This window comes from Bos indicus x Bos taurus, chromosome 28 (genome assembly GCF_003369695.1).
Source record: "Bos indicus x Bos taurus breed Angus x Brahman F1 hybrid chromosome 28, Bos_hybrid_MaternalHap_v2.0, whole genome shotgun sequence".
Taxonomy (NCBI): Eukaryota; Metazoa; Chordata; class Mammalia; order Artiodactyla; family Bovidae; genus Bos; species Bos indicus x Bos taurus.
Window position 1 is genome coordinate 41,409,643 of NC_040103.1, and position 24,885 is coordinate 41,434,527.

The 24,885-nt window shown below is 41.7% G+C and overlaps 1 protein-coding gene across 1 annotated transcript in view; it reads left to right on the plus strand.

The window, feature by feature from the left end:
• Positions 1-5,667: 5,667 nt before the first annotated feature.
• The window catches only part of BMPR1A (bone morphogenetic protein receptor type 1A), a 141,846-nt gene continuing 122,628 nt past the window's right edge, over positions 5,668-24,885 (plus strand). Inside the window, exon 1 of the mRNA XM_027530928.1 lies at positions 5,668-5,882. The gene's annotated coding sequence lies outside the window, so the exon portion shown is untranslated. The remainder of the gene's footprint in view (positions 5,883-24,885) is intronic.

Below are 24,885 nucleotides of genomic sequence, written 5' to 3' on the forward strand. Positions count from 1 at the left end.
CCTGGAAAACCTGAGCAAGATCAGTTGAAAGAGGGAATGACCAACTAGGGCGGCTGGTACAATTCAGACATACAATGAGGAACACAGATTTTAAAGTGGATAACAAACCAAATGTAAAACCCACATTTTAAAAGAAACAGTGACAGCTATTGATTACTGATTGGATAATCGATTTTATTTCCCCATGAGAGAATGGAGGAAGTTCTTTTTTTAAAGAGCACACAGAACTCCAAAACTTAAGTATTATTTGTTGACGAGACGTTAAATTTAAAGCCAGTGATAGGGAGTTCCCTGCTAGTCTCGTGGTTAGGATTCTGGGCTTTTACTACCATGGTCCCAGGTTTGATCCCCGGTTGGAGATATTGGAAGCCATGCAGCATGGCCAAAAAAAAGTTATAGTCGGTGATACTTCTGTGTTATCCTTACAGGATTTCTTAGACTCCCATTGTATCAAGGTAAGTGCTTTAAAACTAAGCCTCAAAAATACTAAAAACAAAACCCCAAAATTCAACCCTGCTTTTGTTGATAATAATATAAGAAATGAGTGAGGGCTATCTATCAATAGAGAACAAAATGAGTTAGCAACTGTCTTAAGGACAATGAAACTTGACTCAGAAACACCAAGGAAAGAAATTATGTGCACAACTTATTTTTATGAGATTTTAAGCTTTTAGGAGAAGGAATGTACTGGGCATTATAGTACATTTATTTATTCAGTAAATATTGAACACATACTCGTGTGCCTGGCAGCAGGCTAGATCCTAGGGATATGATGGAGTGAGAAAAAGACAGTTCTTGTCCTCTAGAACTTTCTGTCTAGCACAGGGTTAGGTACCCAAAATATGTGGTAGATAAACTAGAATGTCTATGCACGTTGGAGGTACCACTACGCTTACATATTTAGATAGCCATGTCGAGCGTGGACAGTTGATACAGCATGGCTGTAATAATGCAACATTCCGGATCCAAAATTATTATCTCCCCAGCTATCTCAGCTTGAATCTTTATGATGACACCGTGTCTTTCTTTGAATGGTCATTCACAAGGTGATCATACTCAGCTCCAGATGCTAGGACTTCTGGACTACTAGTACCAACAAAATTCTTGAGTAGAGTCAGTGCTTAGGAGTAGCAAGTAGAACTGGATGTGGTTTATACTTGTACATATTAACAATATATATAAGTATACATATATATGTATGCAAGCACCTAGTACATTTTATTTTTTAACCAGGCAAAAACAAAAGCAACTATATACATATATATACTAATATATACCTATCTTGGAGAAGGAAATGGCAACGCACTCCAGTACTCTTGTTTGGAAAATCCCATGGACAGAGGAGCCTGGTAGGCTACAGTCTATGGGGTCGCAAAGAGTCGGACACGACTGAGTGACTTCACTCACTCACTCACTCACTCTTATGTATATCTGGTTAAAAAATACAGTGTAATTGGTTATAAACCCACTGCTCTCAGGACAGAGGAAGGCAGCGAGGTGAATCGCTACAGGATAGGGAAGGACAGATTGACCGTAGGCCGAGTGGAGCTGGGGTGGGGAGGCCGCAGGTCCAGGTGTTGGGTGAGAGGACGTCAGACCCTCTAGGCAGTACCTGCTAGCTGGAGAACAGTGAGCAAACAACAGGGGGTCGTCCAGGAAAACAGCAAGCATCAGGATGTCCAACTTGAGGCAATGGGAATGGGCGGAAGGAGGCCTGAGAGATGGATAGAACATGGACAGGGAAATTCTGGAAAACAGAGCAGAAGGCAAACAAGTCTAGGGGTACCAATCGGTACACAACAGAGTCTGTGTTGTAGGGCTGGGGCAGACTCCAGAGAGCAGAGTCCAGACCACAGGCAGAAAAAATCGAGTTCCACACAGGTTACAAGGCCCGGGCTTCAGGAGCAAGAAAAGGGCTGTGAGTCAGTGCTTAGATGGGGGCCAAGGTGAGGACACCTTGGTGTAAGTAGCAGAGGCAGCAGGTGGCTGAGTCCTCGGCTTGGAGCTAGAGCTTTGAGAAGAGTCTTCCTGCCAGGAGAGGATTGGGTTCTGTGGTAAAGGGTGTACTGATGGTAGGGAGAGGTCAATTGAGACCATGGACTAGGCAGGACCAAGTGGTGGCTACTTTGTAGCAAGAGCTTCACTGAACCATCTGTTAATCATAGGAAACAAGTCCTTTGAAACAAAGAGAAATGAAAATAGAAGTGGGAAAAATCAAGTTACATACAAGCAAAGATAAAATGGGAAGTAAAATATTATACCAATCACAGGAAAACACAAATTCAGATTTTTAAACTTTATTTTGTGCACTCAATTAAATATATAGAACTATCTTTTTTCTTAAACACAATTTCTGTTTTGGCTTGGTCCTTCTTAACCATGACCCTAACCAGGGTATTTTTAACCAATAAAATGTTGTAGTAGTGTGTATCCGAATAATGTAGCTGTTTCCTCTACTCTTCATAGCACTCTTATGCGTTTAATATTGGGTTTGAAAACAACTAAAGCTCTGCCAAGGGCATCCCTTCACTAGTCCCTCCTTACTGAATTCTAAATTATCTCCATATCCATGATGGCTTAGGGCTGCCTTTGCCTCATAAAGTCTTTATAGCAGGGAAGTGACTTTGGATGGATTAACTTAGTCTATTCACCTAGTACCATCCCTGAAAGCAGAGATGTCCATTTCACTGAAGATGGTATAACCCATAGCTTCCCTGACTCACCCTCACCTTTTCAACATAGTCTAAGCCACCCTCTAAAACTGGATACAGGGATTCCCTGGCAATCCAGTGGTTAGGGCTCCACACTGCAGGGGGCCCAGATTCCATCTGTGGTCAGGGAACTAGGATCCTGCAAACTGCACAGTGTGGCTAAAAGAAAATAGAAAATTAAATAAATAAACAACTGGATTTTGATGACAAGGTTCAGAAATGCTTAAAGGAAATTCTGTCTTTTATCTCATTCATTTAACAAATTGAGCACTAGTTACGTACTAGGCTCTGTAGAAAGAGTTGAGAACAAGATGGACAAGGTTTTTGCTTTCATGGAGTTTACATTCTAGTGGGTCAGAGAAACTCAGACCATAAACAAATAACTAAATGAAGTAATTTCATACAGTAAAAAGTGGTATAAAGAAAACGAAATTGGCTGTGTCGGGGTGTTAGGATAGGTGATCAGAACACCTCAAGGTGTTCTTGAGGACCTGAGAACTGTACAAGAGGGGTGATTCTGCATCCCAAACTAACGCTATGTGATTTGCGCAGCAACTACCACTGTTGAGGCTTATACCTCAAACAGACTACGCAGAGAAAAAAGATCCATTTCCAGAGCATTGTTAGCCTACTTAGAGGGAAACTATCACATTAGAGAACGTTGAATTTGCACCTTGAGGTGTTGCCTTTGAGTTTGGGGGCCAGACCATACGTGTTCAGATGTCTCTTTGGGCTTCCTGGCTGCTCTTGTTCATTTAAGTGGGCAGGAAAACCGGAGAAACAGGCTGGCATGCATACACATGCCAGGAACCAAAGAAAACACCATGCCCTGTTCAGTTGTCAGTACCTAGGTTGCCTGCTGTGATAAAGCTAAGGATTTCAGCCTGGGCACTCAGGTGGGCTGTCCAAGGAAAGCAAAAGGATATGAAATAAAATTCCTGAAAATTTGAAAAGGAGATCCTTTTCTCGAGAAGCAAAGATATGATGACTTAAAATTTGATGCTTCAGTCTTGCTCTAATTTCTACAGTGGCGTATAACACAACTAGGCAACATGGATTTGTACATTTTGAAGTACTAAATTTCTAACCTGAGGTTGTCTATTTTATAGACTGATTCATATATGTGAAAATTGAACTAGGCTCTAAAGAGTACACACTCATCATAGTTTTTATCTGCTATGACCCATTGCTCAGCTTACATCAATGAGTTCTTTGGCTAATTAGTCTGAATCTCCTCAAGCAAAAGGGCCACCCTATCCCTTGACATAAAAGTGGTGTCCTATGTAGTAAACTTGAAAAAGTGACAAATTTTAGGTGATGCAGGGAAACTCATGTATCAAACATTCATCCTGCATAGCAAGATCCATGACTCTCAAACCTGAGACAGGTACAGAGTTCAGGAAAAAAACTGACAGAATAAGTAGAATTGAAAAAATAATTTGCCATTACAGAAGGCGTCTGAGGCATAAGGGCAAAGGTGGATAATTTGGAATTACAGAAGGTATCTGAACCATTAAGGTCAAAGGTGGATAAAAGCGACTGGTGGGGAACAGAATGAAAGATGGACCAAAAAAAAAAAAAAAAACCCAAACTTTAAACAAGAATGGAAGGGATTTTAGCCATTTAAACAGGAATATAAGGGAATACTCTGGAATCTAAACATCTCTTAAGGGAGAATGTGTGTGAAAACAAATATCAGGGCTTGGCACATTCTTTTCCTTGTCTCTTTTTTACCCATAGTTTATAAAGGTAACTTAAAAAAAAAAAGAGTATCTTGTGTAGAGAGATAATTTAATGCCATGCATTCGTTGAAAGACTTACCAAAGAGATCAAGGTCACATTTGGTTGTTAAAAAGAGACCAAGACTCTTTACGTACAGGACACTGAATACTTGTAATGGCATTTTCCAAAGAATGGGGAGAAAAAAGGACTGACAACTATTTACGTTTTCCAAATGGAGGGACTCAGACTCGGAGGGTATCCGAGGTCACTAGAGTGAGCGAAACCAGAGACGGGAACAATATTTATAGTGCGCTGACTTCAGTTCTGTTGGGTTAACACCGCTGCTCAACTTCTGCCTTTGGAATTCACGGGCTCCATCATAGGGTTCCCGGGCGGGCCAGGCCTCACAGCTCCTGGATCGACGCGAAAATGCTTCTCTCCCCTCAACTCCCCCTACCTGCGCCTCTGTAGGTTGGCAAAGAGCCCAGAAAGAGAGGCCGGGGAGCTACGGGTAAATAATAGTTGGACTGTGGTTTGTACGTTTCTTTGTCGCAACGACTACCACCACGGTCGGGCAGTTCTCCGCCATGGCGTGTGAATTGTCAGCGACCAGGCTTACTCCGCCAGCGCTGACCTGCCCTCACGTGTTAAGAGTTTTTGGTAGAGCTTTAGAGTTTGTCCGGGGAGGGGGCCACACGAAGGAACCCCGGAGCCCCGGCGGTGCGGGGGGCCGGGTCAGCGCGCAGCCCGCAGCGGCGGTATCTGCGCCGCTCCACCGCACTCAGTCCTGTGCGACGCGCGCACGGCGTCTTCCCCACCCGGCTTCCGGAGACTGGCCGGCCCCGCCAAGGCGGCGATGCGGCGTCTCGGTGAGGAGGGGCCGGCAGGGCCGCGCGGAGGAGAAGCCCCCCTCCCTACGGCAGCCCGGCGCCCCCTTGCCGGCGGCCAGCCCTCCTCCCCGGCAGCAGGGCGCCTAGCCCCACAGACCCTTCGGGCACTTCCGCCGCGCGCTCGGCTCTCTTCGCGTCCCCGGCCGGGCGGAGCGGGCGCCCTCCCAGTGCGCGAGCATTGCGCCGAGTCTCGCGGAGGCCCGCCCCTCCCCCCGTACCCCGCGCCCGCGCCGCCCCCCACCCCTCCCTCCCGTGCGAGTGTCCGCGGCGGCGGCGGCGGCGGCGGCGGCGGCGGCTGCCGAGATTGGAATCCGCCTGCTGGCGCTGGGCGAAGGAGGAGCGAGGAGGGAGGAGGGCGGGGAGGGCGCAGGAAGGATCGGACTCCGGCGTGTCCGTCCGCGCGAGACGAGGATTGTACGGCCGCGCGAGGGGCGACCGGGCTGGGGCCGCTGCACGCCCCGGGCGGAGGCCGAGCCGGGCCCCCTGCCTCGCCCCCGCGCCTCGCCGCGCCCACCCCGCTCCGCGCCGAGAGCTGGAGGATGAGTTCCCCAGGGTTCGGGTGAGTTGGCTTGCCCGGAGAGTGCGTGTGCGCGGCGGCGGAGGCCGGCTGCGCCGGGGAGGCCGGCGCGGGCCGCAGGCGAAGTTTCGGGGGGAGCCTGGCGCTCGCGGGAGGCCCGAGCTGGGGGCCGCCAGGCCCGGCTGCCCCGTGGGGGTCTCTGCCGCCCAGGCTGTGACAGGCCGCGGCAGACTGGGCCCTGCCGCCCCGGGCCCAGCCCTGCGGGAGACCCGGGCCCCCGGCAGCCCCCTGCGACGTCCCCGCCTCCGGGCCCCTCTTTGTTCCCCACCCCCGAGTTTCGGGCAGAGTTTGGGGAGGCGGTGTGGGGGAAAGCCGCCACCAAGGACGATTCTTGAATCCTTAAATGGGAAAGGCGCTCACCTCCCTTGCCCGGGAGCGGCGAGAGTGATATTCACGATTTGTCTATTACGTTTCTAAAAGGAAAAAAAGAAAACGAATGTCTGTTTCATGGGGCGGTCGAGCCTGGAGAAACTGCCAACCCTCGTGCAAAACTTTCCCGCGGGAAGGTGCCAGGGTTCTCGGAGGTTCACCTGTTGTCCTGCGCTGCTTCCGCTGCCATGTCTGTTGTGATTCTGCACTTCAGTTTCTGAAAACTTTATGCTGGATTGACTGTAACCCATTTTTTCTCTTTCCAGACTCCTAGTGGAAAGGTTTGGCAAGAAAAAAATAACTTGCGTCAGGGAAGAAAAATACTGTGTTGTGTGTTAGGGTCTGACGTTTTGTGACTTGTGCTTTTTCAGGCTTTCGAATGTTTTAATTTGGTCTAAGTGCTGCGAGTTTTCTCTTTCAAACGGTTAGCAAACTGTTCTGAGGACATAGTACGAACTTGGCACGTTCACCTGTGTTGCGTCATTTAATCCTTAGGATAATCCTGGTTATTGTATTCCTCGTTTTTTAAGAAGAGGAAATCGAGACGGAGAGAGGTTGAATAACTTGACTAAGTGAGCTGAGATTTGAACCCAAGATTTTCTCTGTTACTCGAAATCTGTTAGAGTGAGGCACGCGAAGAGTTAAACAGCAACAATTACAAAAAGCCTTTCTCTGCAAACACTCTTAAGTTTAGGAGCGCTTTTCAGTTCACTCATAATTGAAATGATCGCTATTTTGTTGCTTGAGTTGAAAACAACTCCTTTATTGTATTTATTTCAAAAGGGCAGTTCAAGTCGGAATTAAAGTAGAATGTATTAATGCCTATCAATTTTCAGTTGTTGAAATAGTTTGTGAACTAGAATTTAAATATTTAAAATTAAAGCTAAACTAGGGCAGTTCTGAGCTAGAAAAGGGATGAAATTTTACAAAAGGCCAACTGAAATTTAGAATGCCCTTTTAATAGAACCTGTATGGCGCTTCTGTTTTGGGTTCCCCCGCCCTGCGCATTCTCTGTAGAACTCATTTGAAACTTTTTCTACTCGCTTCACTTCACATCCTTTCTTGAGAACACTGAGGTTTCCAGTGGGAGCTCCTTCCAGAATTTACTGGATTCCTTTTATCATCGTCGTCTTTTCCTTCCGTCTTAGTGGAGGAATATGTTTTAACTTCTTCCTAGTTAATACCATATTTCAGTTTTTTCTTTTCTTTCCTACTTAATGGAGTTTGTTACTCTCTTAGAGTACTTGTTTACCCTTTTATTCACTACTCCCTCCACCTGCTTGTTGCTGCTTTATCTTTTCAAATCATATTAACAACAACAAAAATTGTCCTTATAGAAGTAGTACATGTTCGTTAAAAATAGAGCAAAACTAAAGTGAAATTAAAATTCATTCCATAAAATTAACTCGAGACATTACCAAGAGTAATTTACTTTTCCTGCCTTGACTTCCTGACCATCTATTCATTTCTTTAACCCTTGGTATCTGAATTTCACCTTTGCAAAGGTCACCTGTAACCTAATAAACACTTTTGGGCCTCCTTTCTAAGTCAACTTGAACTTTTTGTAGCTTTCAGCCTCAACCCATCATTCTTGGAATGCCTTTCCTTGTCTGTCCTTCATCTGCCCATTTTATTCAACAAATACTATATTTTAACATAACACAGGAGGCAGCAGAAGGCAAAGACAGACAGGGTGCCTTTCCCTCATGGAGCTTAGAGTCTACTGAAGCAGACATGAATTCTGTAATTAAATGTAATTGTATAATTAAAGTGCAGAGTATTTATAAGAGCTTAAAATGAGGACCTGACCTAGTGATGGTTTATGTTGGAAGAATCTTAGAAGGCCTTCTTGAAATTGTTAATTTGGAGCCCTGTGAACAGTTCCTGAAGGATGAATATGAATTTCCTAGATGAAACTAGGGCTTCTCTGGCATTATACTGACTTTGTTATTCTTTGCCCCCTTTCCACTTTCTGGTCGTCCTTCTGATTGATCTAAGTGTTCTCCAAGTTTCACTTTTCAGATCATTTTTCATACTTCTCTGGTCTTTTGACATTATTATTTCAGACCCTTCTGTCTGAATAATTCTCGTCTCAATTCTCTATTTCTTTTCTGCCCTTTTACGAATATCTCTCCCTGCTGATTCAGGTCGTGTTCTTAGCAGACCTGTTTCCCTGGTGCTCCTTATTTCTGTCGATGTTTCCCCAAACGCAGACCCTTCCCCATCCCATCACCTGTGTCTAGTCAGCATCTATTGGTTCTCCTTTCATGGTATTGCCACTTTTCTCTCTCTTCATGCCAGCTCTGGTTCAGTTCTTAATACACGTTGGTATCAAGGTTATAATAGAGTTATAAAATGACTTGGACCACTTTAGTCCTTTTTCTCTTTTCAGAAACAGTTTAGACTGAGATTATCTTTTATTTGAGAGTTTGGCAGAACTCACCTATAAGAGCATTCAAGCTTAGATTTTTTTTTTTCCCTGGAAAGGAATTTGAATACCATTTCAACTTACTACATAGCAGTTGATCTTTGTAGGTTTTCTATTTCTTGTGTGAATTTTAGTGTTTAATATTTTTCCAGAAATGTATTTATTAAGTTTTCAAATCTAGTGTTGTTTGGTTTTCACAAAGTTCATTTTTCTTTAAATTGTTTAGTTTGCTGTAGTCGTATACAATATTATGTCCTATGTATATCTTTGTATATTTCATAATTTTCCCTCTTCAGTCTTTTTTTCTCTGCTAACTGAAGCAGATTCCCATCCCACCTGGACTAATGTTATGACTTTATTGCCTTTACTTCCTTATCCAGGTTATCTTAGGCATCGCTGCCTAAATTAATCTTGAGTCCTTTTCATTTCCCCTACTCAGAAGTTTCCAGTGTCTTCTGTTAAATGAAATTGTTTTCTTGGGATTCGCCTCAGATTTGCCACATTCTTATAAGGGAATGGCAACCCACTCCAGTACTCTTGTCTGGAAAATTCCATGGACTGAAGAGCCTGGTAGGCTATAGTCCATGGGGCTGCAAAGAGTCGGACGTGACTGAGCAACTTCACGTCATGTATCTTCCACTATTTTTGCTTCCTGCCCATGTTCTTTCCCTGCTGCTTCTGTTGTTGCTTATAACTGTTCCATCTACTTGGATGAATAAATGGCTGATTGTCATATGTACAAGTCCTGCCCATTCTTCAAGCCCCATTTCAGATTCCAACTCTTTTTGAAGTCTTCCTCATTTTCTTCTTCTGGATGAACTCTTTGTGAAGGAAAGCGTTTTCTAAAGGTATGAAGTCTTTTAATCTAATATTTTCTTCTTGCATTTTTACTCACTTGTCTTTTTTTTCTTGTAGTTTTATTGAGATATAATTGACATACAACACTAAGTTTAGGGTGTGCAGCATAACAATTTGACTTCCATACATCATGAAACGATTATCATTGTAAGTTTAGTGAACATCCATCATTTCCTATAGATTCAAAATTAAAGAATGGAAAAAAGTTTTATTCCTGTGATGAAAACTCTTCAGATTTACTCTTGTCAACTTTCATATATAACATACAGCAGTGTTAATTATATTTATCATATTGTTGTACATTACATCCCTAGTACTTAGATGTCTTATAACTGAAAGTTTGTGGCTTTTGCCACTCATTTGTCTTTTTAAATAAGCAACATTATTGAAATATAATTCGTGTATAGTTATATATGTACACATGTTAAGGTATAATTTTGTGCGTCATTTGATCTTTTACAGCACTTTTTATACAAATACTAGCTCTGCTCCTAAGCCTGTAGAATGGGTCTGTAACTGGCTTTGCAAAAGGTCCCTATCTGGCCTAGCAGCAGTTTGACATCAATTATTAGTAGTATTGATTGGACTTTTGGATCTTAGGAGCAGGGAGCCATGGAGAGAAAGGAAAATGAATTTCCTCTCAGGCTAAATTTTGATCTAGAAAGTGTTTCCTTCTTCCCTCTTCTACTTTTTATTAGTGTTTATGCTTTTAGAATGCTGTTTTAAAACCTCAAGGTCATTATTGACCGGGTCAGTCCAACTCTTTAATACTTATAAGATTAAATGCTGAATTGTGTTGAATTATGCCAACTATAAGATACACCCTCATTTTATAGACCGCTTATAAAGAAAATATGCTTCTAGTTGATTTTAAGAAGCCATGGATTGCACCTTCATTTCAGAAATGCTAAGATATGGAAAATATATGTGCTTTAGAATTAATGAGTAGGATTTCTGTTACTTATCAAAACTCCTATTCCTTTAGCGAACATGTTGGGAAGAAGAATTTAAACCACATTTATGTGGGAAGGGTTTATAGCCCTACTGTTATGGTGAATAGAGAGGGTGCTTGCTAAACCTCTTGAGCAAGTAAAAAGTTTCATGCACTATAGAGAAGCTTTTATATGTTTGGATGGGATCTCTTCACAACTGGGTATGCCAGCCTGATCGTGAGGTGCTTTGACTCCCCCCAGATTTTCGTCTTCGTTTCTTTTGCTCATTTTCTGAAATGACAGGTTTCTAAAGCGCTGATAATTTTCACAAAATGGCACAGATTATATAAGGGGGAATTGTGGTAGAGTTGTGATAGCCCGTTTTGTGGATTATTTTAAAGACAATATCCAGTATTTATATATCATCATTAACAATCATCATATACTTAGTTTTCTAAAAAGTAAATATAAAAATAATTGTAAATATTTGGATAATTTTCTAAATCATAGTTACGTTTGTCAGTTTTATAGCCAACATTAAAAAAATTTTATTGACGTATAGTTGCTTTACAATATGTTAATTTCTGCTCTACAGCAGAGTGTAGATTTGGTTATACATACATATTCTTTCCCATTATGATTTATCACAGGGTACTAAATATAGTTCCCTGTGTTATACAGTAAGATCTTATTTATCTATCCTATATAGTCGTTTGCATCTGCTAATCCCAAACTCCAATCCTTCCCTCCCTCACACTCCTACTCCTTGGCAACAGCAAGGCTATTCTCTAGTCTGTTAATCTGCTTCTGTTTTATAGGTAAATTCATTTGTGTCCTACTGTAGATTCCACAAGTGAGTGATATCATATGCTATCTGACTTTGTCTGATTTACTTCGCTTAGTATGATAGCCTCCAGGCCCATCCATGTTACTGCAGATGGCGTTAGTCCACTCTTTTTCATGGCTGAGTAGTATTTCATTGTGTACACGCACCACACCTGTCCTTTCCTCTGTGGATGGGTGTTTAGGTTGCTTCCATGTCTTAACTACTGGGAATAGTGCTGTACAGCTAATACTTTAAAAGGCTATGAGTTCTAAAAATCGAAAAGAAACAAAAGGATGTTTTCAAAGATCTCCAGTAATGTGTTTTGAAGAAGGCACTAGAGTATCGTCTTAAGGAGATCATATGATTAGTGGAATCCATCTTTTGGTGGACTCAGATCAGATCAGTCGCTCAGTCGTGTCCGACTCTTTGCGCCCCACGAATCACAGCACGCCAGGCCTCTGTGTCCATCACCAACTCCCAGAGTTCACTCAGACTCACATCCATCGAGTCAGTGATGCCATCCAGCCATCTCATCCTCTGTCGTCCCCTTCTCCTCTTGCCCCCAATCCCTCTCAGCATAAGAGTCTTTTCCAATGAGTCAACTCTTTGCATGAGGTGGCCAAAGTACTGGAGTTTCAGCTTTAGCATCATTCCTTCCAAAGAAATCCCAGGGCTGATCTCCTTCAGAATGGACTGGTTGGATCTCCTTGCAGTCCAAGGGACTCTCAAGAGTCTTCTCCAACACCACAGTTCAAAAGCATCAATTCTTCGGCGCTCAGCCATCTTCACAGTCCAACTCTCACATCCATACATGACCACTGGAAAAACCATAGCCTTGACTAGATGAACCTTTGTTGGCAAAGTAACGTCTCTGCTTTTGAATATGCTATCTAGGTTGGTCAAAACTTTCCTTCTAAGGAGTAAGCATCTTTTAATTTCATGGCTGCAGTCACCATCTGCAGTGATTTTGGAGCCCAGAAAAATAAAGTCTGACACTGTTTCCACTGTTTCCCCATCTATTTCCCATGAAGTGATGGGACCAGATGCCATGATCTTCGTTTTCTGAATGTGGAGCTTTAAGCCAGCTTTTTCACTCTCCACTTTGACTTTCATCAAGAGGCTTTTTAGTTCCTCTTCACTTTCTGCCATAAGGGTGGTGTCATCTGCATATCTGAGGTTATTGATATTTCTCCCGGAAATCTTGATTCCAGCTTTTGTTTCTTCCAGTCCAGCGTTTCTCATGATGTATTCTGCATATAAGTTAAATAAGCAGGGTGACAATATACAGCCTTGATGTACTCCTTTTCCTATTTGGAACCAGTCTGTTGTTCCATGTCCAGTTCTAACTGTTGCTTCCTGACCTGCATGCAAATTTCTCAAGAGGCAGATCAGGTGGTCTGGTATTCCCATCTCTTTCAGAATTTTGCACAGTTTATTGTGATCCACACAGTCAAAGGCTTTGGCATAGTCAATAAAGCAGAAATAGATGTTTTTCTGGAACTCTCCTGCTTTTTCCATGATCCAGCAGACGTTGGCAATTTGATCTCTGGTTCCTCTGCCTTTTCTAAAACCAGCTTGAACATCAGGAAGTTCATGGTTCACATATTGCTGAAGTCTGGCTTGGAGAATTTTGAGCATTACTTTACTAGCGTGTGAGATGAGTGCAATTGTGCAGTAGTTTGAGCATTCTTTGGCATTGCCTTTCTTTGGGATTGGAATGAAAACTGACATTTCCAGTCCTGTGGCCACTGCTGAGTTTTCCAAATTTGCTGGCATATTGAGTGCAGCACTTTCACAGCATCATGTTTCAGGATTTGGAATAGCTCAACTGGAATTCCATCACCTCCACTAGCTTTGTTTGTAGTGATGCTTTCTAAGGCCCACTTGACTTCACGTTCCAGGATGTCTGGCTCTAGGTCAGTGATCACACCATTGTGATTATCTGGGTCGTGATCTTTTTGGTACAGTTCTTCTGTGTATTCTTGCCATCTCTTCTTAATATTTTCTGCTTCTGTTAGGTCCATACCATTTCTGTCCTTTATCAAGCCCATCTTTGCATGAAATGTTCCTTTGGTATCTCTGATTTTCTTGAAGAGATCTCTAGTCTTTCCCATTCTGTTGTTTTCCTCTATTTCTTTGCATTGATCGCTGAAGAAGGCTATCTTATCTCTTCTTGCTATTCTTTGGAACCCTGCATTTAGATGTTTATATCTTTCCTTTTCTCCTTTGCTTTTCGCTTCTCTTCTTTTCACAGCTATTTGTAAGGCCTCCCCAGACAGCCATTTTGCTTTTTTGCATTTCTTTTCCATGAGGATGGTCTTGATCCCTGTCTCCTGTACAGTGTCACGAACCTCATTCCATAGCTCATCAGGTACTCTGTCTATCAGATCTAGGCCCTTAAATCTATTTCTCACTTCCACTGTATAATCATAAGGGATTTGATTTAGGTCATACCTGAATGGTCTAGTGGTTTTCCCTACTTTGTTTAAGTCTGAATTTGGCAATAAGGAGTTCATGGTCTGAGCCACAGTCAGCTCCTGGTCTTGTTTTTGCTGACTGTATAGAGCTTCTCCATCTTTGTCTGCAAAGAATATAATCAATCTGATTTCGGTGTTGACCATCTGGTGATGTCCATGTATAGAGTCTTCTCTTGTGTTGTTGGAAGAGGGTGTTTGTTATGACCAGTGCATTTTCTTGGCAAAACTCTATTAGTCTTTGCCCTGCTTCATTCCGTATTCCAAGGCCAAATTTGCCTGTCACTCCAGGTGTTTCTTGACTTCAGGCTTTTGCATTCCAGTCCCGTATAATGAAAAGGACATCTTTTTTGGGTGTTAGTTCTAAAAGGTCTTATAGGTCTTCATAGAACCGTTCAGCTTCTTCAGCGTTACTGGTTGGGGCATAGACTTGGATTACTGTGATATTGAATGGTTTGCCTTGGAAACGAACAGAGATCATTCTGTCGTTTTTGAGATTGCATCCAAGTACTGCATTTCGGACTCTTTTGTTGACCATGATGGCTACTCCTTTTCTTCTGAGGGATTCCTGCCTGCAGTAGTAGATATAATGGTCATCTGAGTTAAATAAATTCACCCATTCCAGTCCATTTCAGTTCGCTGATTCCTAGAATGTCGACATTCACTCTTGCCATCTCGTTTGACCACTTCCAATTTGCCCTGATTCATGGACTCCAGTAGCATATTGGGCACCTACTGACCTGGGGAGTTTCTCTTTCAGTATCCTATCATTTTGCCTTTTCATACTGTTCATGGGGTTCTCAAGGCAAGAATACTTAGGTGGTTTGCCATTCCCTTCTCCAGTGGACCACATTCTGTCAGATCTTTCCACCATGACCCGCCCATCTTGGGTTGCCCCACGGGCATGGCTTAGTTTCATTGAGTTAGACAAGGCTGTGGTCCTAGTGTGATTAGATTGACTAGTTTTCTGTGAGTATGGTTTCAATGTGTCTGCCCTCTGATGCCCTCTTGCAACACCTACGATCTTACTTGGGTTTTTCTTACCTTGGACATGGGGTATCTCTTCACGGCTGCTCCAGCAAAGCGCAGCCAATGCTCCTTACCTTGGACGAGGGGTATCTCCTCACCGCCGCCCTTCCTGACCTTCAACGTGGGATAGCTCCTCTAGGCCCTCCTGCGCCAGCGCAGCCACGGCGTGGGGTTGGTCCTCCCGGCCACCGCCCCTGGCCTCGGGCTTAAGGGTGTGGGGTATCTCCTCCCAGCCACTGCCACTGACCTCGGACGCTGGGTAGCTCCTCTCGGCCGCCCCCCCTGACCTCGGACGCTGGGTAGCTCCTCTTGGCCGGCTGCCCTCCCCCCCTCCCCCCCGCCGCCCCGGACCTCCGACGTCGGGTAGCTCCTCTCGGCCGTTCCTGCGCCGTCGCAGTCTGGCACTCTCAGCCGCTGCCCTGACCTCGGACGTGGGGTAGCTCCTCTTGGCCACCGCCCTTTGGGCATGGGGTCCTCCCGGCTTCTGCCCCTGACATCGGACGTGGGGTAGCTCCTCTTGGCCGCGCTTTAGCGCGCCCGGCGCTGCCGCCTGCGCTTTAGTGCGCCCGTCGAGGGCAGTTTAATATGGAACTAATGAATTACTGAATAGATAAGGAAAGACGCTAAATAGATAAGATATTCTAAATAAGAAAGATATTCTTGTGTATTTTTTATTGAAAACGGGTGGACACTTATATTACCATATGTGAAATAGATAGCCAGTGGGAATTTGCTGCCTGACAACGAGGAACTCAAACCAGGGCTCTGTAAGAACCTTGAGGGGTGGGATGTGGATGGAGGTGGGAGGGAGGTTCAGGAGGGAGGAGCCATATGTATACTTATGGCTGATTTATGTTGATGTTTGGCAGAAACCAGCACAGTTCTGTAAAGCAGTTATCTTTCAATTAAAAAACAAATTTAAAATTAAAAAAATAACCTGTGGATTTGAGCTATCCTGCCTGATATTATGCACGTTGTTACTCTTCTGTTATATTTGTGATGAACTTTGTTTTCTTACTGTAAACATTTTTCGTACCACTAATAACATCTGAAGCTGTAGGGCTTGGCTATTGCTCTATGTATATAATTGGCTGTTCCTTGAAGGGCTTTCTTGGTGGCTCAGATGGTAAAGAATTTGCCTGCAATGCAGGAGATCCGGGTTCAATCCCTGGGTTGATCCCCTGGAGAAGGGAATGGCTTCCCACTCCATTATTATTGTCTGGAGAATTCTTTGGACAGAGGAGCCTGGCAAGCTATAGTCCATGGGGTCGGACATGACTGAGCCCCTAACACATTCACTTCACTTAAGAAGAATAGGGGTATGTCAAGTGCGGGGATAAAATAGTCAAATTTACAATTTTGGAGATAAGTTACATAGTGGATAATCAGTTTGGAGAAGGGAAGACCAAAGACACTGAAACGTGTAGGGAAGCTGTTCATCCTTGTTCACACTTAGGATGGTGACAGGTAATTAGGGTGTAGAATGGATGGGACTTGGTAATTAGCTGTGGAGGAGAGGAGGAGTGGGGCTGTCAAGAGTAACTCCCAGGTTCCTAGATTGGAATCCTGGCAAGGTAGATGTGTGTTAACTGAGATGAAAAAAGTAGGGGGAGACCTGGTTTCTGCAGGAAAATAGTTTTGATCCTCTGAAACACCAGGTGGAGATTTCTACTTGCAAGTTGCATTTTTAGGTCTGGAGTTTGACAGAGGTTTGAGTTGGAGGTAGATAGACATCTGGAATTGAATACATTGTATATTCCAGCAGTGGGAACTAGGTGGCTCTCGAAAGTGACCTTTGTTTGCAAGTGACAGAACTAACTCAGATTAGCTTAAAGCGGGGAAAGCTCCCCCCAACCACCTCCCAAACCCATTTTTGGGAAAAGACTAGAAATAAATATGACTGGATCTAAGTGTTCAGATGATGTAATTGGGAATCTGTCTTCTCTGCTTTATTACCACTTTTTTTGCCTCGATTTCAGTAGGTACTTTGATCTGCAGCGAGGACCACTGGTAGCTCCAGGGTTACATGGTCCTTACTGCGTAGGTTCGGGAGAGGGAAAAGCACTTCTTTCCCAGGTGCATGTGCTCTGTCGCATGGAGAGATTGTTACTGAGTCCACACGGAATGCAGGGTACGGTCATTGCCAGAACTGGCTTATGTGCCCACGGAAGCAGTCAGGGACTGACAGCCTTCTTGGAGCCGTGTGAAGTGGGCAAGTGGTTGTTTGCTCAAAGAACGGTGGCTCTGAGTAGGCTATTGTTGAGTCACTGAGTTGTGTCTGACTCTGGGACCCACTGGACTGCAGCGTGCCAGGCTTCCCTGACCTTCACTATCTCTGGGAGTTTGCTCAAACTCATGTCCGTTGACTTGGTGATGCTATCTAGGTAGGTAAATGACATAAATCCACTATTTTAAAGGTTCTTAACCCCTTTCAAGGATATTTTTTGAGTATCTGAAGAAAAATACACAAATATAGTAATTAAGTAAATAAATTCACCTTGACGAAGGTGAAAGTATAGTGAAAAAACTGGCTTGAGACTCAACATTAAAAAAGAAAACTGAGATTACAGCATCCAGTAATCATGGCGTCCATCACTTCATGGCAGTAGAAGGAGAAAAAAGTGGAAATAGTGACAGATTTTATTGTCTCGGGAGCCAGAATTACTGCAGATGGTGACTGGTGCCTTGAAATTAAACAGCGCTTGCTCCTTGGAAGGAAGGCTGTGACAAACCTAGACGGCATATTAAAAAGCAGAGACATCACTTTGCTGACAAAGGTCTGTCTGGTCAAACCTGTGGTTTTTTCAGTAGTTGTGTACAGATGGGAGAGTTGGATCATGCAGAAGGCTGAGCGCCAGAGAACTGATGCTTTCAAATTGTGGTGCTGGAGGAGACTCTTGAGAGTCCCTTGGACTGCATGGAGATCAAACCAGTCAATCCTGAAGGAAATCAACCCTGAATATTCATTGGAAGGACTGATGCTGAAGCTGAAGCTCCAGTACTTTGGCCCCCTGATGGGAAGAGCCACTGGAAAAGACTGTTGCTGGGAAAGGTTAAAGACAAAAGGAGAAGAGGGTGGCAGCGGGTGAGATGGTTAGATAGCATTACGAACTCAATGGACATGAATTTGAGCAAACTCCAGGAGATGGTGGAGGACAGAGGCTGGCCTGCTGCAGTCCATGGTGTCTCAAAGAGTCGGACGTGACTTAGCAACTGAGTCAACAACAGTATATGATTGTTGTTATATACAACACCAACAACAGTATATAATTTCATGGTTGTTTTACAGACCTCATGTCAGGAACTCCTGGTATATAACAGCAGAGACTCTAGAACAGCCCTGAGAAATAGCAATTTAAGACCTAGATAGAGAAGACAGACATTAAAAAAGTTCACAAATGATTATCTGATTATAGTTACATTCAGATCTACAAAGCAGAAGGACCGGCGGCTTACAAGAGCAGTAAGGGAGTTGGTCTGTTTGGGTGCAGGGCTTTGGAAGGCTTTCCTGAGAAGGTGGCCGGTACAGTGAGACCTGGGACTGGGAAGGAGAGGAGGGTGTTCCTGGAAGTGTCACTATGTAGTAGTTTTTAAAGCAAACATTTTTTGCTTTTTAAAAAATTACAAAAATAGTATACTGTTGTGGACAGTTTGGGAAATTTGAAAAATTTTCAAGAAGCTGCAAAACACTCGAGCCTTGGCTTTTGAGTTTTGTAAACTAATATCTATATAGCACTGGTATTACCACTAAGCTAACTGTGCAGTCTTGGATACTGTATTTAACTCTATGTGGATCTTTGTTTCCTTGTCTTAAAAAGTGAAAGGAGTTGATAAGCTTTAATGTTGTTTTCTGCTTAAAAGAATAAAGTTACATGACTGTAATGCAGAGTGGTTAGTTACTGAAATTGCTTTTGGTCCTGATGACATCACTGGATTTCTGATTTTTAGCTGAAAAGTCACTTTTCTGCCCTGGCGGTCATTTCAGGTAACAAAGGAAATGGCATATGACCAGTGGTATTCTTCCATGCCCTGCTTTCCTATCTCTTCTTTTGAGCTTTTTTTTTTTTTTTTAGATAAATAATTTACCTAAACCATCTGAAATGTTATAGGCTCTCAATATTGAAGTTAAATCTGGAGGAGACTTCATGGTTGTCATGCTGTTTTGTGTATATTGAGATTTGTGGGTAGCTTTCTTACTTGAAATTAAAATTTTTTTAATATATTTCAGGAATATAAAGTCTTGAATGTCTTAAATTTGTATTTAACAAAGAATATTTAGATTTCTAGCTGAAAGGAGGTCCTGTTGGGAAATACTAAAGTTAAGGCTATTAACTTTTGGTGAGATTCTTGAATTTATTTATTTTTCAAAAAAATCATTTAAAAATGTCATGAAATAAAAATATTTGAACAGTGTCTATATATCAGGTCAACAAAATGCTATCACTTGACAGATAACTTTTATTGTATCAATTTCAGTAATCTTTCACATAATAAAAAAATGTTGAGAAAAAGACTTGCTTGCTGTATTTATATGTGTGTATCTTGAGTAAAGAAAAAAGTTAATCTTTCTGAAATAGTGCTTTAGTGATCATCTCTACCTGTTAAATATTTTTTTCTGGTTTCTTATTTGCTTACAGTATAAAATTGAGATTGTCCCATACTGGCCTTCTTCTCTGGCCCCTCCTGCCTTTTCTGCCTCGTTCACTCCCCAGTGCTCTTTTATTAGCCTCTGTCACCTAAATGTCCAGTTCTGGATGTGAGTTCGGAATCGTTAGATCTGCAGTGTCCACTGTGGTGCCGCGTGTGGTGGTTGAATATTCAGACTGTGGCCAGTCTGAAGTCTGCACCGGATTTTGAAGATGGTGCAGTAAAAAGAAGGTAAAACACCTTTACATACACATTTTGATTACATGTCGTTGCTACTGTTTGAATATGTTGGGTTAAATAAATGCATTTGTGATTCTGTTTGCTTTTTTAATGTGGCTATTAAAAGTTCTTAAGTATGCATTATATTGTAGGGTGCTGCCTTTCCTCCCCCCATTCTTTGCTTATCATAGTTCTTCAAAGTCTAGCGAGAATCCTGTCTCTCTGTGAAGCTGTCCTCAGTGGTCCAAGGCTAAAAGTTGGCTCTTCTGTACGATTGTTTGCAGGGAGTTGGTGTTTCTTGTGTATCATTAACTACGTTAAATTTCTTCACTGTAAGCCTTCTCAGTTTTTAATCAGGTGAAGCTCCAGTGTCGTTTCCCTGTCTGGTGCCATAGACGACCTCTTTTGTTTTTTCTGTTTAAAGAACTTTTGTTTCTTCTGTTTAAAGAAGTTACACATATTTGTGTTGAAACATCAAACAGTCACAGCCCGAAAGTAGAAAGTCAATGTCTTCTGTAATCCTGCCCTGTGTTCCAGAGATTACTGCTATTAAAAGTAATATAAAGATAATTTTTCTTTTCCACTGTCTTCATTTCTTCCTCTTAATCCCTTTCCCTGTTTGCAAAAAATGGGGTCATACTATGCATCATTTTCTGTAACTTTGTTTTCACTGAATATGTGGCAGGAGTCTTTTATGTCAGTAAATATCAATTTTGTTGTTCTTTTTAGTAGCCGAGTAGTATTCCCTTTTACAAATACACCTTAATTTAATGTAGTAATCAGCTACCGATGAATATTTAGATTGTTTCCAATTTTTTGGCATTACAGACAATGCTGTGGTGCTTGTACATATCCTCTGAGAGTATTTTTATTTTATAGGATGAATTCTTAGAAATGCATTTACTGTAAGAGAAGCCATACAGATTTGATATGGTGCCAAACTGCACTGCGAAATCTTCATAACAATTCACTCTGCAACCACGTGTTTGCATATGTTCTCCCCTCCCTTCTTCACAGTAACATCCGTCTGTTTGCATTTTTGCCAGTCTGCCAGCTGCACACACAGCATTATAGTTTTAATCATAGTCTAATCATCATAACCTCATGAATAAGGTTGAGCAGTTTTTTTGGCACTTTGCATCTCTCTGTCCTTGGCTCATTTTTCTAATCCAGTCTTTTGTGCTCATCTGTAGACTCTTGTGTGGGTGTCGGCTCGCTTTTTGGCACACTGCATTTGCTTTTTTATTTGTCATTTGTGTTTTACTGTTGTTTGTGATGTATAAAAACTCATTTGCTTTTGTAAAAGTATTAAAAAACAAGAGAATAAAAAGTTTAAGTTGTCTTATGCTCTGTTTTATAAGCTCCTTGGTTGAATTTTGTCCTAAAAAGTTTTGTTTCACCAACAGTACTAGTTCAGTGCTTTGTGCAGAGTAAGCGTCCAGGTGTTTGTATGTGTTGATGGTGAAGTGGGTCCAGATGATGCCACTGTAGCATAACAGTTATTTTGAGCTGAAGGCATTTGATAATAGGCTTTCCGCTCCCCCCCCGCCCCCGAAGCAGAGGCTCTCAGAAGTCAGTTGGTATTAATTTTTTTCCTCGAGTTTCAAAACCAGGGAAGATTGACTCTTCTCATTAGAGAGGAAAAGAAGAAAAGCAGATATCACACCTGAACTGCCATTGTCACAGAAAGATCACTTCTTCCATGTATTCCCCTAAAGGTGAATCTTGAATCTTTTAAAAGTCATCTGTTTTCTTATAAATACCCTTCTTCTCCCCACCACCTTTTTTTTTTTTGCTGGAGTACCAGCAAAAGTAGAGCAGAACATCTCATTACCTAGACGAGTAGTCATTATGCACCTGACTGGTTTATCTGTGCCTGTTTGAAAAAGGGATAAAGAAAACTGGAGAGAAAGCTCACTGTGGACAGAGACGGTGACAGTGGAATAGCCTGTGTCTGTTTTGAATTTCTCTGAGTTCAAGTGGTGCTGCAGAATGGAACCAGGCTTCAGGCATTTTGACAGGGCTTGGGCTGCTGGAGAGGGGAGAGTCGAAGCAGATCTTTAGCTAGGAATGTGCAGGGGTAAGAGCTTCTCACTCCTTAGTTATCAGAAAGTTCCAGCTTGTCCCCAGAAGAACAGTCGCCATATGACTACCTGTGATACAGACAGTATGGTTCCCATCAGCCAGGAAGGCGGCAGCAGCCACAGAAACTCCTGGGAGCTCAGGTCCGGAGCTGTTTATTTTGTCCTGTCCCTACGCCCCATCCCACGAAGAGACCAGACCTCACCCCTTCCTCTGTTGAAGTCTCTTGGACCATAGGCGAAGCCTGAATTTGGAGATGAAGGAGGTGATTGAAAGACTGAGGATTAAAGATTTCAATATCAGTAAATGGGGCTGGACTTTTGAACAGAAGGGATTGTTCCAGATGCCATCAAGGACTAGGAAAAGGAAATTGGGCAGATCACAGTTTGGAGTAGAAACTGGAGAAAAATAAAACCTTTTCTCGTGTTTTTACCAATTTCAGACCCTTTATTAAAGTTACACAAATATCAGCTTAAGTTCCTACTAAAGCCCCGCATGACACCAGAACTCATTCTTTTCTCTCCGTAAAAGCTGTTAGGGTATATACACAATCGTTTGATTTTCCTAATGTTTCTGTTTTCAAGTGTATTTCAGTTCTGCTCAGTATAATGTAGTATTAAGGATGCTTTATGTAACTTTCAGATTTATAAACTGAATATGGTAATCTTTTAAATTGGAACATTAATTAAAATATCTTATTCCTTAGTTGTTATGGAGTCGGAGTTTATTGAACCTTGGAAACGTTGTTTTTCAGTTGCTCAGTTGTGTCCAACTCTTCGTGACCCCATGGACTGCAGGACACCAGACTTCCCTGTCTTTCACTATCACTCAGACTCACGTCCATTGAGTCGATGATGCCATTAAAGTAAAAATGACTTGATAAAAAGCATCAGTTTAATATATTTTACTTAGTATATGATATTTTCAGTTTATAAATTTAAATTAATTTTTACTCATTTTTCACATGTAAAAGGTAAATGGGTTTCAGTTTCAGTAATGTAGAACAATAGAATAAATACAAGATCAAGACAGATTAAATAATACCTAATATTACTGTGTACTTGGCCCTATTTCAAGTACTTTGTACATGTTAAGCCATTTATCCTTGTAAGTATTATATGATACAGATATTGTTTTCTATTCCTTTTTACGCATGAGAAAAACGAGGCGCAGAAGTTATATAACTTGTCAAGGTTTGAACAGCTAAATAAGTAAGTGGCAGAGCTGGGATTCAAACCCAAGTAGTCTGACTTTAGAATCTGTGTTCTTGACCACAAAGTTATATTTGTTCTCAGATGGAGTAGGGTAATTTTAATAATGGAGACCTGAACTGCACACAGTCAGGTACGTGTTTTACTGTATTTTTGCCTGTTTGTATTCTGTGTTCTCCACAAGGAGAAGGTCAGTTTGCCTGAGTTTGCTGTAGTGTTGGCCTGAGGTACCTGGTAAAACATGTTCTCCACTCAAGGTCTAAATGTATTTATATTTGATGGGTTAAATTTGATTGACTTTGAATAATTGATCCCGCTTCTATTTTTAATATTTAAGATTTGTTTGACACTTCTCATGGGTAACTTTTTGATTGGCATTCTTTGCCGGGCCTAATGTTTCCTTTGCATTGTAGAGAAAAGGATAGTAAAAGGTCAGTGGATTACAGTTATTTTCTAAACATCCAGAACCCTTTTCTAAACATTTTTTAAAATTAGGGCTCTATTGTATATCTCATTTCTAAGACATAAGTTTGTTGATGATGATCAAGCTTTTGTTGATGATGATCAAAAAAAGACAAGCTTTTTTTTCACAGTTTTATCATGGCTTTTACTCTAAAGTAGTTGAAATTGGGTAGATATTTGTAAAACATAATTGCTATTTGTATTGTTTCTTAGAATACACTTAAAATCTATCTTGTGAGAGAACAGGAAGAAAAAAGATTTAAAAATACTGCCACATCAGTTGAAAATGAAAGTGAAGAAGCTCATCTGGGGGAAGACTTTGGAGTCAAATGGGTTGAGAAATGAAACCTGGTTTTTAGCTATTAATGTTGCTGAGACTGTCCTCTGGAATATTATTAAATTGTTTATGTTGCTCCATAAAAATTTTTTGTATAAGTGGTTATGATATGTAGACTTTTTTGAATCTTCTTCCTTGAAGGTTTTTCTTTAAAACAAACAAGGCTTTTTTGCCTCCTAGTTACAGAAGTAGTGCTTACTGAACAAATGTAAAATACAGAGAAGCCCCGAGAAAAAAGTAAAAATCTGTTATATTCATACTACTCAAAGGTGACATCTGCAAACATTTTGGTATACATAGTATAAGTTTTTAAAAAAAAATCTTACTGCTTAATGATTCTGCCATAACTTAAGAATGTGATGAAATTAGGTGAGTAAAGCTGAAATTCTGTTCATACATTAAGCTTGTATGTCTGAACCTGAAATACAAGAAACTTAGAATTTAGGGGATAGAGAGGGGAGTTACCTAAATAGAAATACAAAGTTTTGGAAATTTGGCTGTCCTATTCTAGTTATCTGTCCATCTTTTTTGTTGTATATTCTCCTCTTTTCAGCTGTGGAAGTTTTAAAAAAACTAAGACATTTCAAATTTGAAGTGTTTTTCTATAGTAATTGACTAAAATAGAGTAAGATGTGGGGAGGTAGAACCTTTAAACTGAGGGAGGTCAAAAACCATATGGAAATAGAAAATCCAAAACCTCTTGCAGAATGAAGCTAGGAAGAATGGAATCTAAACACTGAAATTATACATCTGCGAGGCAGCTGTGCGATCTTTGTTCATAGGTTCTGCTGCAGAAATAGCAAAAGAAACTTTGAAAGGGAAATGTATCCTAAATAGACTAAGCTAATTATGATATGGATATTTATAATGTTACAATGTGTATTAAATCATCTTTAAATGAACTATTCCCTTTTCTTAAGGAGTTATAAAAATACTTTTCCAAAAATAGCAGATCACTTTTGGGGGGTTAAATTTGAGTTTCCTATTTATATCGTCAGCACTGAAACAGCATTTTATTAAATTACGGATCAAGGGATTTTCAGTGACACTAGAAGAGTGTGATACTGTTGTGAATTTGTTGGTTGCTTTCGTTTTTGTTAGTATTCAGGGA